This window comes from Otolemur garnettii, unplaced genomic scaffold (assembly GCF_000181295.1).
Source record: "Otolemur garnettii isolate 467f Iridium unplaced genomic scaffold, OtoGar3 scaffold00022, whole genome shotgun sequence".
NCBI classification, from domain to species: domain Eukaryota; kingdom Metazoa; phylum Chordata; class Mammalia; order Primates; family Galagidae; genus Otolemur; species Otolemur garnettii.
The window spans coordinates 9552818-9566036 of record NW_003852417.1 but is presented as its reverse complement, the minus strand read 5'-3'; positions in this window follow the sequence as shown (position 1 = coordinate 9566036).

Sequence of the window (13219 nt, the reverse complement as noted above, 5' to 3'; positions counted from 1 at the left end):
CAGTTTCCATCACTACAGGGCATGCTCTGACCTGTTTGCCTGTCCTTCCTACCCCGTCACATGCCTTTATGCCACCTGATCTAATACCCCATCCCCTCTTAATGAACCATAGGAAGCTCTAGACGTAGCACACATTAATCAGCGATGGTAAATCATTTGCTGCAGTGGTTCTCCTTCATGGCTTCCGAGGACTCCCAGTGTCACTCAGATGTCTCTAGCCAACTTGGGACGTATTCAGTCTGTCTTCCAGACTACCACATTCCCCTCACTTTGGAAATCACCCCCCTTTTGAAGTCTGGACCCTCTCTTCCCCATCCATGTTCTCTCTTCCATTTCTCCACCCAAATCTGGTCTTGACTTCTTATTCTCACTAAAGCCCAAATGACAGAAAACCAGTTGGAAACCAGCTAACAGAACACCAGCTGGATTGGTACTTACCTTAGCCCTGAAGGAAAGGAAGTACTAATTTGCTTCTTAAATTGGAACAGGTCTATAGGTGAAAATGAAGATGGTCTCATCTCTGGCAGGAAGGGGAGGTGTGAGGGGGCATGGGTCATCATGGGCAGCCTTTATCCTGCTGGTGCTTCCTTCTCTCCACTCTCCACCCAGCAGCCTATCCCTCCAGCCAGTTTAAGCACATGAGACCCACCGGGCTTTATCATGTCACCCAGAGTTCACAGCAGCACTCTCTCTGCTTAGAGTGTAGTTCCCAGACACTGAGTCCTGCTTTACTCAGCAAACCCCTCTCCCTTAGGACAGGACTCAGTTGATAATCACAACCCTCTGGGAAGCCCCCTCTGCCATCGTGGGCTGTGTGTCTCCTCTCCACACTCCCCTGGCACCGTGTGCCTCCCTCTTTCGTAGCACCTACCATGTGGGATTTTGACTGTTTATCTTCTACTAGACAGTGAGCTCCTTGAAGCATGAATTCCCAGGACGTTTTGCAGGCTCTGAATCTTTGTGAAGGGAATTAATGAAGGCTGTCATGGGGCTGCTCAGTTGCATATGCTCCTGGTGGACATTTAAATCCCTTACTTCTATGCTACCCTTCTGTCAGGTTTAAGAAATATTTTTTCCAACCTTTTTTTATCTCACGGCACACTTGGACCTATGGTTAAACTTCCACAGCACACTTAAATTACATTGGTTTAAAAAAAGAGTAAAGAGAATATATTTACTGTGCTTTGCATTTCTTTCAAAAATAATTTAATTAATGATCTTTAAAAAATGTTTGTGACACACCTAAGACCCTCTCATGGGACACCAGCCTGTCATGGCACACCGTTTGAAAATCAAGGATATAGACCATCATGTCTCTGTCTTTGCTTGGATGCCAGAAAGATCAGGAATAAATTTATGTTAAATTAAATTTTGTTTTTCATTAGCTAGAATGCTTTAATCTCAGATTATTGCTACAGAGATCACTCTCCTTTCATGGAGTTATTGTATGCTTACTTTAACTGCCCTATGGTATTATTTTTATATTGAAAGTGCCTTCAACCTTTCTGGTCTTAAAGTCCAAAGATTTCAATTGCAGTTCACCTCTGTCTGTGATTAGCTCAGTGCTGTTTCCTCTCTGGCTTTCTGTTTGGGTTTGGACTATATGATCTTTAAGGTCCTTGCCAGCTCTAAGAGCTTTATGTTTCTGCAGATAAAAGGAGACAGTTTATAAATTATTAAAGAATGAAAAATCCTTAGGCGACAAAATATAGCCTAGTCTCCCAGCCCAAAGGCATGATCTCCTAGGTACTTGGCATTGCCCTCTGAGGGACCTTGCATTTAACGTCAGGGGACTTCCACAGAACATGTGTGTCATCAGCATGGGCATGGAAGGGACAGCACATCCCGTGTTACATGGTGGATTCTTGTAATACACTTTAGCATAGCAAAGGCTCCCCCAGAAACCCTCTGGTCACAACTCAACTTGTTACCACATTTCAACCTCTTCACACCTTTGTCTGTGCCTTGCCACCCCCTCTCCTCTGTGTACTCTGTCTACCTGGGACTGGCTGTGCCAGTGACCAGTGCCTAAAATGCTTCCCTCCCCCACCTGAAAAAGGCCTACTTAACCTCCAGTATCAAGTCCAATGTCACCCATGCTGTGACACTTTCTCTGACTCACAAACCAGATTTAGTTGCTTCCTCTTCTAGGTCTCCTTATGCTCTGTAGCAAGCTGCAGTTAACAGTCACACTCCTGGACTGTCACTCACCAGCTGTTTGGAGTGAGCCTCCTGCATTAAACTGTGAGCTCCTTGAGGGCAGGAACTAAGTGAGTTTTTTATTTCAATGTCTTCAAGAGTCCATTTTTGATGCTCAGCATTTTAAAGCAAATGCTTTAAAAATGAAAATGTTGATGACTAGTAATGAATACCTGGATAGATGGATGGACAAAGTTCTTGACACTGCTTGGAAAGCAGCAGAAAAACAAACCAAGGGGCTCTAAAGACCAGATCAGATATGTCATTTTCATGGATTTTCCTCTGGGGGCCTCTGTCCTCCTCTAGTCACCTTCAATTATAGGGTGGAATGTAGGGTTTACCCCTCCTTTCCTATTAGAAGAGTAGAACTATCTCCCTGGCAGAGACCACTGGGAAACCCCTCCCATGAACTTTCCTGCTTTCTCAGTAATAATATCTCGAAGTGTTACCTGACTACTAGAGTTACCAACTCTTCCCAGTTTTAAAACTGAAAGTCCAGCATTTCAGAAACCCCGTCCGTCTAGGGCAAAGTGACAGTTAGTCATCCTTTTAATTCTATTGCTGCTATAGATAAAATCAGCAAATCTACTTTTGGAGAACACTTAGGGAACTAAAAGTAGACTTGCCATTCGATCCTGCAATTCCTCTACCAGGTATATATCAAGATGACCAAAAATCATTTTACAACAAAGTTATTTGCACCAGAATGTTTATTGCAGCCCAATTCGTAATTGCCAAGTCATGGAAGAAGCCCAAGTGCCCATCAACCTGTGAATGGATTAATAAATTGTGGTATATGTATACCATGGAATATTATGCAGCCTTAAAAAAGATGGAGACTTTATGTCTTTTATGTTTACATGGATGGAGCTGGAACATATTCTTCTTACCAAAGTATCACAAGAATGGAAGTAAAAGTATCCAATGTACTAGTACTATTATGAAACCAATATATATTCACCCACACTTTCATATGAAAGATAAAACCCAGGATGAAGGAGGGAAGAGAAGGGGACGGGAGGGGGGAGGTTCCGTGGAGGGAGGGTAATCGGTGGAACCTCACCTATGGTGCATATTGCAAGGGTACCTGTCAAATCTATTAAAAGTAGAGTATAAATGTTTTAACACAATAATTAAGTAAGAGAGGTGAAGGCTATGTCAACCAGTTTGATGTAAGCATTCCAAATTGTATATAAAATCAGCCCATTGTATCCCATGAATGCATTATGTATTCAGTTATGATTTAATAAAAAAAAAAGAGGAAAAAATAAATAAAATAAAATCAGCAAGTCCTAGCCTCCCCTGCAGGAGGAAGAGCATGTGACTGAGTTCTTTCCAATGGGACATCCGTGGAAATGGTATGTTCAGCTTCTGAGAGTGTGCTTAGAGGAGCGGGTAGGACACCTTTCCCCTTCCCCCTTGTACTTTCATGTTTTCTGACCACAGGGAAGATGGCTGGCTCTGGACTTGTCACTTATACCCATAAGTACAAGCCACATGATAAAGATGACAGAGCAAGGAGATAGAGGGGGCTGGGTCCCACTAATCACCCAGACTGCCTATATTTAAATGAGGAAAACAAACTTGTATCCCATTGTTATTTGGGGTTTCAGGCACTCACAGCTGAACTCCATCTTAAAAGTCACATGAGGAACTAGATGTCATCCTCTTGTTCCCCAGTCCTTCGGATTCCAAAAATGCCCCATGTTGCCAGAATCGATGCCTCTATGAGAAAGCCTTCCTTCAACCCTGACTGCAAGAACTGGCAAACTCGCTGTCCTGCTCTCCTGTGATATAAAGAGAGATGACAGCATAGCCTGGGTTTGGGGGAGGGAAAGAAATAGGAGTGCCTGTCTTTGTGAGGTAAAGGGCTCTCAAAGTCCTCAAGTGGTACCACATGTCCTGACTGCCCCACAACACGGACTCTCAAGTCCTCCCACGTGTTTCCAGAAAGCCCGGGTTAAACTGCAGGTATCATCCAGGAGAGGGCTGCCCAGGGCATTATTTTTCTGTATCTCTAAAGAAACTGCCCCAATACTCAGCATTATTTTGCTGAATCTGTAGAGAAATTGCCCCAATCCTCTGAAAGAAAAAAAGTCTGGGTAGGAGCCCCTGTGGGCCTGGAGGCCGCTGTACCTCAAGTGCCGGTGGGAGGCCTGTTCAGGAAAGGGAGGGCGCCTAGGGCCAGGGGTCTGGGCACAGGGTCCGCAGGAGCTCCATGACCCAGTGCTAGTTTCCTGGGACCAGAGGAAGGAAGTCTTTAGCCACTATTTCTCTGAAAGTTTTTTTGGACTACATATTTTGTCTTTTTTCCCTTTTTCTCAAAATGTCTTTGAAAAAAATCACAATTTCTTACAGCAATAAGGAGGAAGAAATTCTACTGCAACAAAATGTGGTGGTGACAAAGAACCCAGAGGTCTTTCTGGAAAAACAAGGTGGGTGGTGAGTGTCCAGCTTTCTGCCAGCAGTCACTGGCAGGGCACCCCCTCTCCAATGCACCTCCCTTGTCTCTCCACAGGTAACTGGGATTACAGGAGTGCTGGCCAACTGCTCTGACCTATTCTATTTTTCTTGCCTTTCTTTTTTTCCCATTGGTTGCAGAGGGTCGATTTAATCCTACTCCTGGGTTAGGGCGTATTGTCCTCATCAGCACATGCAAGGCCTGTCCTGTTTGTCTGCTTATCCCTTTATCCCCATCCCACCCGCTGCAGGCCAACATGCTAACGTGCTTATTGATACTCTTTCTTTCTGTGTGTCCATGGAGAACGTGCATGGCTGTCGTGAATGCATGCACTTTTAATTTATGCAGATAGTAACATGTCCTTTCTCTCCATCATCCCCTATATTCTGCACCACACAGGGGAGTATCCTGCCCTAGGACCCTCCAGATTTTTCTACCATACAGCAGCTGAAGGGTTAATGTCCAGACGAACTAGAAATGATTGTCTTTCCAGCAGTTGTTCAATATTTTGAATATTGTCCCTGAATATAATATGATCATGTCAGTCCTTATGTTTCCACAGAGCAACCCCAAACAAGAACATATCTGAGGAGTTCAGTCCAGTCTCCTGCCCTACCTCTAAGGAATCCTCAGAGCTACGGAAAGCTGCTGGCATTGCAGTCTGATTACCCAAGTCATGGCCTACCCGATCCTGCCCAGAGATTTCAAAGCCAATGAGCTGTGACCACTCTTCTGATATCAGGGACAATGCCAGAGGCTGCTGTCATGGCAGGTGAAGAGCGCTGACGCCACAGCTTTCTCTGGCTGAGAGACCTGGAGCTCTATACCTCTCTCTCTGACCCTCACTCTCCTCATTCGCAAGATACTCCCCAACACGGTGGGCAGGGGGTTCATATAAGGTAATGGCATCATACAAAGTGATACAGAGGAAAGGAAAAGCCTTTCAGTATCAAACCAAACATCATACTAGCTGTGTGACCTTGACCCTCCCCACGTGTCCCATGTGAAGTGAGGATATGGTACTGTATATAATGGTTTCAAATCCACCATGCTGCACTAACATCTTTTAGCCTCACGGGACTTCTGAGGCTTAGCCATGGGTTCTCTCAGTATCATCTGATAGGCTCCAGCCAGCGGCAAGGACTCGCCACCTGGCGTGATCCCCTACCAGGCGGACCGGCTGTACCCGCTAACCCTAACTCAACCTAATGAGATTCATCTCCCTGCCAGCCCGTAAAACTACTCAAAACTCAGTCACATCCTGCCAAGGGAGCCAGTAGGCACCTGACTCTTGTCACTACAAAGCCTGCCTCACACAGTCCCTGTAGGTTCATCCTGCTCCTGAGTGGCACCCCATGTGGCCCTGCCATGCAGGAGCATCCTCCTCCCAGGGCTGCATCTGTGACAATGTGCTGCGGTCAATGTCCTCTGTGTGGCGCCAAGCCCTGTGCGCTCAGCATGGGATGCTCTTCAGGGCAGGGGAGCCCTCCTTTATCAAAGGGGTGAGGAGGAGGGCCTCAGAACCAATCCAGGAGTTGGAAGTCTAAGTGAATGATCTACATAAAGCACCTGGCCGGTGCCTGGGTCTGGCAGAAGCTCATGCACACAAAGAGAAAAGCAAACGAGCTCAGCCGCAGGCAGGATGTTGGAGACAAACAGAGGGTGAGGCGCAGCCAGCACCCAGAGAAATCCACGGGATCTTCCTTAAATGCAAAGTGGGAAAAAATGATTTCTCTTTTTCTCTGGAACTGAAATGGTGGCTGCCCAGGCAGACTACATGACCTCATTCCCAGACCGACAAGACAAGGGCAGAACACAATGACTGCTTTGCTCCCCCAGCCCCCAGAGGCCTAAGGACCTCTGGGCTCTGGACTCCATGCCACTGTGAGGTGATCAGGGCCAGGAGCTGGGTGGAGGCAGGCTGACCCTCCTCTCATTCTGTCATTAATCTGCATTGTAAGTCACCTCATCTCCCTTTGGCTCAGTTTCTCACCTGTAAAGTGGGGGGTCTGAACTTACTGATACACCGGACGCAGAGCTAAAGGAGGGCATTAAAAAGGCAGGATCAAAAAGACTGGTAGCAGGTTTCTCCCTGAAAAAGCCCACAATTCAGTGGGCTGATACCATCTGGCTTATCCACCAGGCAGGGTGTTAGGATGACACAGCAGGACTAGAGCGTTGAGAGATAAGAACACTATATCTAATGTGACAGGCACTGCCACTTGTCACTCAATTTCCATTCTCTGCTATCTCAGCAGCAGAACTCCAGGGCAACTCAACATTGCATTTTCCAGCCTCTTGCAACTAGTGTGGCCGTACCAACTTTCAGAGTAAGATGGAAACCCTCATGTTCTGTCATGTTTCCAGGGAGTCTGTTTGAAAAGAAGTTGTATCCCTTTTTCTCCCTTCCAACCTCCTGCCCGTAATGTAGATGAGCTAACTGGAGTTCAGCAATTTGGGGCCCTGAGACCACAGGTATACTAGGGATGTGAGCTGAGTATAATTTGGGCCTCACTACCTGACTGTTGCATCAGTGCCTCAGCCCATTGGTCATCCCACTTCTTTTACAGGAGAAATAAACAGCTACCTATTTGCACATATTACTACAACTGATTCCAGTCTGAACTGACACAAATAGTGAGCACTATTAAGTATTATGTATAAGTACTATTTTCTTTAACTCCTAATGATCTCATGAAGCTTTTGTGAAGCTAAGACTCTTCAAGAATTTTTAAGCTTCTGGCATGTCAAGTGGTATGATGGTGCTGAGCAATGTGAGATTTGCACAATTACTATGTGAAACCTGAACCGATGCTTGGGCTTACATACTTTATGACTGAGAAGGCTGGAAAATTCTACCTTCTTCTAACCTAGCAGGTCGACTTCTAGGACAATAAATCAGCTAGCTGTACAGGATGTGGGCACACACACACCCTCATTCACACACAAAAATATTCACACACACACACTCAGCTGCATAGCCATGTTTTCAGGAAGCCACATGAAGCATCGCATGCATGCACCACCACACCCAGTAGCAGGCTCCACTGGGTTCCCTGCAACTGTGAAGCTGGATTTTCCCTTCACCAGATCACTAAGCTATTACGAAGTATTATTTTGAATAACTTGGTATACAAGGCTGAAAGTGGGGTACTGAGTTATAAAAAGGAAGAGTAAGAAAGCTGGGAGGTCCATCTTTGACCTTGGAGGTGGACTAGTGGAAAAGCAGGAGGAGGGAAATCTCCCACACATCAATTCCAGAGTCAAAAAGAGAATCCTGATGAGCTAGGGGCAGTCTGGACATCACAAGGCCTCACCTTCATGGGGGACAGTGCCATGAGAGGGTGGGGTAAGCTCCTACCTGAGCCTCTGTCCTCCCTCCTCAGGGGTTGCTCCCCTGGACAATTGATTCAATCATTGCTTGTATATTTGGATATCCCCTGGAGCTCCACCTCTGGCTCTGATCCCGTTCCTTTGAGAACAACTCTGGGGCTTCATACTGTGCTAAGGACTTAGGAAAACACAAAGATGAAGAAGATACAGTCTCTGCTCCCAAGAAGTAAGCATCCTATCAAGTAATCAGTTGAAAAATAAATATTGACAGCCAACTCCATAAAAGTTGCCATCTAAAATGCCACTTACTACCTGTAGAACCTTAAGAAATTCTCAGTTTTCCCACCATCTACAACTTTTTTTTTTTTTTTTGAGACAGAATCTCACTATGTCACTCTCAGTAGACTGCCATGGCATCATAGCTCACAGCAACCTCAAATTCTTGGGCTTAAGTGATTCTCTTGCCTCAGCCTCCCAAGTAGCTGGGAGTACAGGTGCCTACCACATCTGACTATTTTTGTTGTTGTTGCAGTCATTGTTGTTTGGCAGGCCCAGGCCAGGTTCGAACCTGCCAGCCCCAGTTTATGTGGCCAGCACCGTAGCCACTGAGTTACAGGCACTGAGCCTCATCTACAACTTTAGCCCTCAGAAACTTGTAAACTTAGTAACTGGCCTGACAAATTATTTATGAATCCCCTCTACTACTCAGCAAATCTTTCATTCAACTCATTTATTCAACATTTCCCACAAAGCCCCCTCCAAGTATTCTCTACTCTAATCCCTGGATTATCATCATCCCAAATCAATTTCCAGTTCTCATCCATAGCGGATAAACTGTCTCCCTACTTACTGAGAAAAGAGGGGGGCACAGAAGGTGGGGCCCCTCAACTTTCACCTTGCCTATCTTAAAGTCTTCCTAAAACATCTTTTGCTTTGAAGAAAGATGCATCTACCCAAGTACCTTTTTTGTTTGTTTTTTTGAGACAGCCTCAAGCTGTCACCTTGGGTAGAGTACCATGGCATCAGAGCTCACAGCAACCTCAAACTCTTGGGCTTAAGCAATTCTCTTGCCTCAACCTCCCAAGTAGCTGGAACTATAGGCACCCACCACAACGCCTGGCTATTTGTTGTTGTTGTTGTTGTGGTGGTGGCAGTTGTCATTGTTGTTTTAGCTGGCCCAGGCTGGGTTCAAACCCGCCAGCTTTAATGTATGTGGTGGGAGCCCTACCCACTGAGCTATGTGTGCTGCCCACCCAAGTACTTGGAAGAGTCAAAATAATGATAATAAGAGATCCAAGACTATAGAGAATGATAGTTTTAATAAACAATCACCACTATTATCTGAATGTGTCCCCCAAATTCAAGTGTTGAAACTTAATGGCCAATGTGATACACGTAGTATTAAGAGGTGGGGGTCTTCAGGAGATGATTAGAGGCAGAGACCACATGGATGGGATTAGAGCTCATAAAAGGGTTTAAGGGAATGGGCTCACTCTCTTTTACTTTTCCATCATGTGAGAACATGGAGTACAAGACGCCCTCTTGGAAACAAAAACAAGACCTGCTGATACCTTGATCTTGAACTTCCTAGCCTCCAGAACTGTGAGAAATAAATTTCTAGTATTGATAGTTTACCCATTGTCAGATATTTTGTTATAGCAGTTCATATGGACTAAGCCAGTCACCAAATAGCTAGTTTATAGCCGTAGAGATGTCCTTCACAGCCTGGTGGGAATCTACAGACTTTAAAGTTGTTTTCAGGCTCCATGACTTACAAGACCATATAGCCTTGAGCAAGTGACTCAACTCTCATTCATTAATTCATTCAACCAACATTTAAAAGTCTATGTAATTCCAAGTGCACTAACCTAAGCTACAATTTAACATTATAAAATAAAAGTAATACTAATACTAACTTATAAGTTATGACTTATGCCCCACCCAGCATGGTAGGGAGTAATAAATGTGATAAACCACTTTCCCTCCTGGCTCTTAGTCCTCATCTTCCTTTCTGTATATAAAGAGAAATTTTCCATAAACAGAATAAATTCCTAGTTGTATAATAAGGAGCATCAGTATGAATCCTATATAAACTTCAGGGCATACCCTTCCCCTTTCACAATGAAGTACAGGATTGGGAGTAGCCTGCTTGAACTGAGCCCTGATTAAGTGTAAACCATCCCAGGGCATGGTTGGCAAGTACTGCTCTGTGATGACAAGCAGGATCCTTTATACTAAAGCACTGGAAGCATGGCTTCTGAGTAAGTTCTCCCTGACAATCAGAAAAGTCACATTTCCTCCTAGTCAACAAAAGTTCTTCTGAGCATTAACATTGTACCAGGCTGGGTACAAAAAAACTAGGATACAGAATCAGAGATATAAATTTTTAATTGACTCCTCTGCAGGATTCAGAAACTCTCAGCCCCTTTCTTTGCACTCATAGGGTGCAAGGCAATCCTGTAAGGCACACTCAGCCTCTGATTCCTGATGGCTCACTCAGCTGCCACTACTCTTTGGCCTGACAGCCATGCTGCAAGCAGAAACCACTATGCAGTTTGCAAAGATGGAATCGGTAGCCTCTGCTCTGGGATCCCTCCAAACTTACCTGGGATTTCCATCTTTCTCCCCCAGGCAGGGTCTCTACCAACTCTGTCAGACCTACATTCCCAAGGTCTTCCCACCATTTCAAGGCAAGCTCTATAAACTCTGGAGAAAAACTAGTTCTTCAACTATTCTCTGCCCTATCTGTTGTTCATGCCTGGACTTGACTTTTGAACTTCCTAATAAATCCCTTTCTCTCAAAGTGGGGTTTTTGAGCTCTTTTGCAAGTCAAAAGTGAAACTCTGACATTTCTCTCTCTTTGCATTCCTATAATAACAATCATAATCTTCCCTAAGGCAACAGGATACCTCCCTCTAAATAAGGGTACCAGTATGTGCAAAAAAACTGTGGCAGAGGAAATATCCAGTGATATTTTAAAGTATTATCTCACTATGTATTAAGTACATATGGTCCCTGCCTAGAAAAGCTCGCAGTCAATAGAAATTGTCACCAAATGGTGAGTCAGGCCAATTGACCAGATACAGTATAAACTGAAGAGGCTGGCTGTAATCCACAAAAGCTGACTTATAAAGCAACCCATAGGTTCAGCTCTGTCTCAACATTTGTGGGGCCAGGATAAGAGCACAAATAGAGGTGTTCTGCTCCTTACCAAACACCCCTGCTTTCTTACTCTGGTTCCTTCCAACAGCATAAGGGAGCCTGGCCTGGCGCTTATCCTGAAGGACGCCTCAACCCACACAGCCACGATGTGTGTAAGGCCTGACTTCAGGACATGCCATACCAAAAGGTTTTATTTTCTCACATGTGTCACCATTCAGAGACCATGTTTAGGTGAAAGTCTTGGCTTGGTAGTTCTATGGACCATAAGAACTAGCATAATACAAACCCCAAATGTGAGTGTGAGAATAGAAGGAATTATTCCATCCAAAATCCAAACTGGAATGGATAAGCTATCTTGTTGGTTCCTTTTCCCACTGTATTTAAGCTCTACATAAGGGCAGTAATTACTATTTTATAACTACCCAAAGTAAGTGACTGAGGCAAAGATATCAATCAATGGAGGTTTATTAAGTTTGAGGACATGCCTGGGAAAAAAAAACACAAACCACAGACACATCTGCGGCTGTCTTTCTAAAGAGGGATTTGGGAACTTTAGTATTTGAGGGAAGAAGGCTACAGGAAAAAAGTGGGAGGGCAAAGCCCAGGAAATCTACCTTTTTAATAAGATAAGGTGGATGACTGGAGAGAAAGAGGGAGTCAAGGGAGAATCAATTATGCAGATGTTCCTGGGCGGGTGGAAGAGTGATGGATCTTGTCTTTGTTCTGGACCGGAGAAGATAAACCTGTAATCAATGTTACTAGTGTGGAATCTTGCAGGCTTTAGTTTTAGAAGCCAGACTCAGCCTGCAAACCCAAAGTTATAATTTACGTGTCCTTGCTTATGAGAGGCCAGCAAAGAATTTCCTCATGAAGGATCTGCAGGGCAGCGCTTTTCAGGCCTTTTGCCCTCGTATGAGAAGCTGGCTGATGCACAATTGGTTAGCAACAGCTACTTGTTTGGAAGGTTTGACCTTCCAGGTTTGGTTTTCCCTTTTGCATGAAGAGTTGCAGGGGCTGCTAAGATTTTTATTTTCCTTTATAAAAGTCATTGAATTAAGAAACTTGCTCAGAGCAGAAGATGGGTGGATCTTGAAGAATGCCAGGTGATTTATCTTTACTGAGAAAAGGGGAGCAATGTAACCTTTGTAGGAGAGGAAACGCACATTTGGCCAAACAGCTGTTTCCTCCCAGGGCTTTGCACAAACAGTAGGCACAGAGTGGACGTGGCCCAGCGGCTGTGACAGCAGGTCTCCTATATTAATAGTTACTATGTTCCTGCTTTTTCTTTCTTAACCACTCAGAGTGCCTTTGATTCTTTCCAATTCCCAACTGTGATCTTCTCACCTCTCGTGAACTCCGTGAGCTCCCAAGAAATTGCCCTTTGATTAAATTTGTCAGTCATTTTTTTTTCCAGTTACTTGTAACCAGGACCTCAATCAAATTTGCCACCAGAAAGGCCTGTTTCTTTCCGCCTGCATTTCCGTCTGCATTTCTGAGTCTCAGGAGCTTTTTGCCAAGCTTCCTTTCTTCTCTGTCTTGGACAGGTTTGCATGACATTACTATGACTGCTGTGAGTCTAGCATTCCCCCCTCGGGCCACCAGCCAAGCCCCTCTTCTTCAGGAGTCAGCCTAGATGAGCCATGGTTGCCCATTGTTAGGTGATGCCAGTGATCTAGGGTGGGTTTGGCAGGAAAAAAGATTTATGTCTCGGAGCCTCTCCACTGACTGATGATAAATGCTCTAACTAATGTTTATTACAGTGGGAACCCAGAGCTGCACCAACTGTACCTTGATCAGAACATAAGTAATAACCTACACCATTCCTAACAGCTCCACGTTATGAATGGCATATTGGACCTTGCCTTTATATGGATTCCACAGATTCTGAAAATACCACAAATGCTTTTTCTCCCTTCTGATAGAACACCGCTGCTGAGCCTTTGAAACAGTAACAGTATATCATATGAAAGGCTTGTTAAGGTAAACAAACACTGATGTAAAATTCTTGTCTAGCCATTTTATCAGAGTTGAGACTGCTTTTCATAGATCTCAGTTTATCTCTCC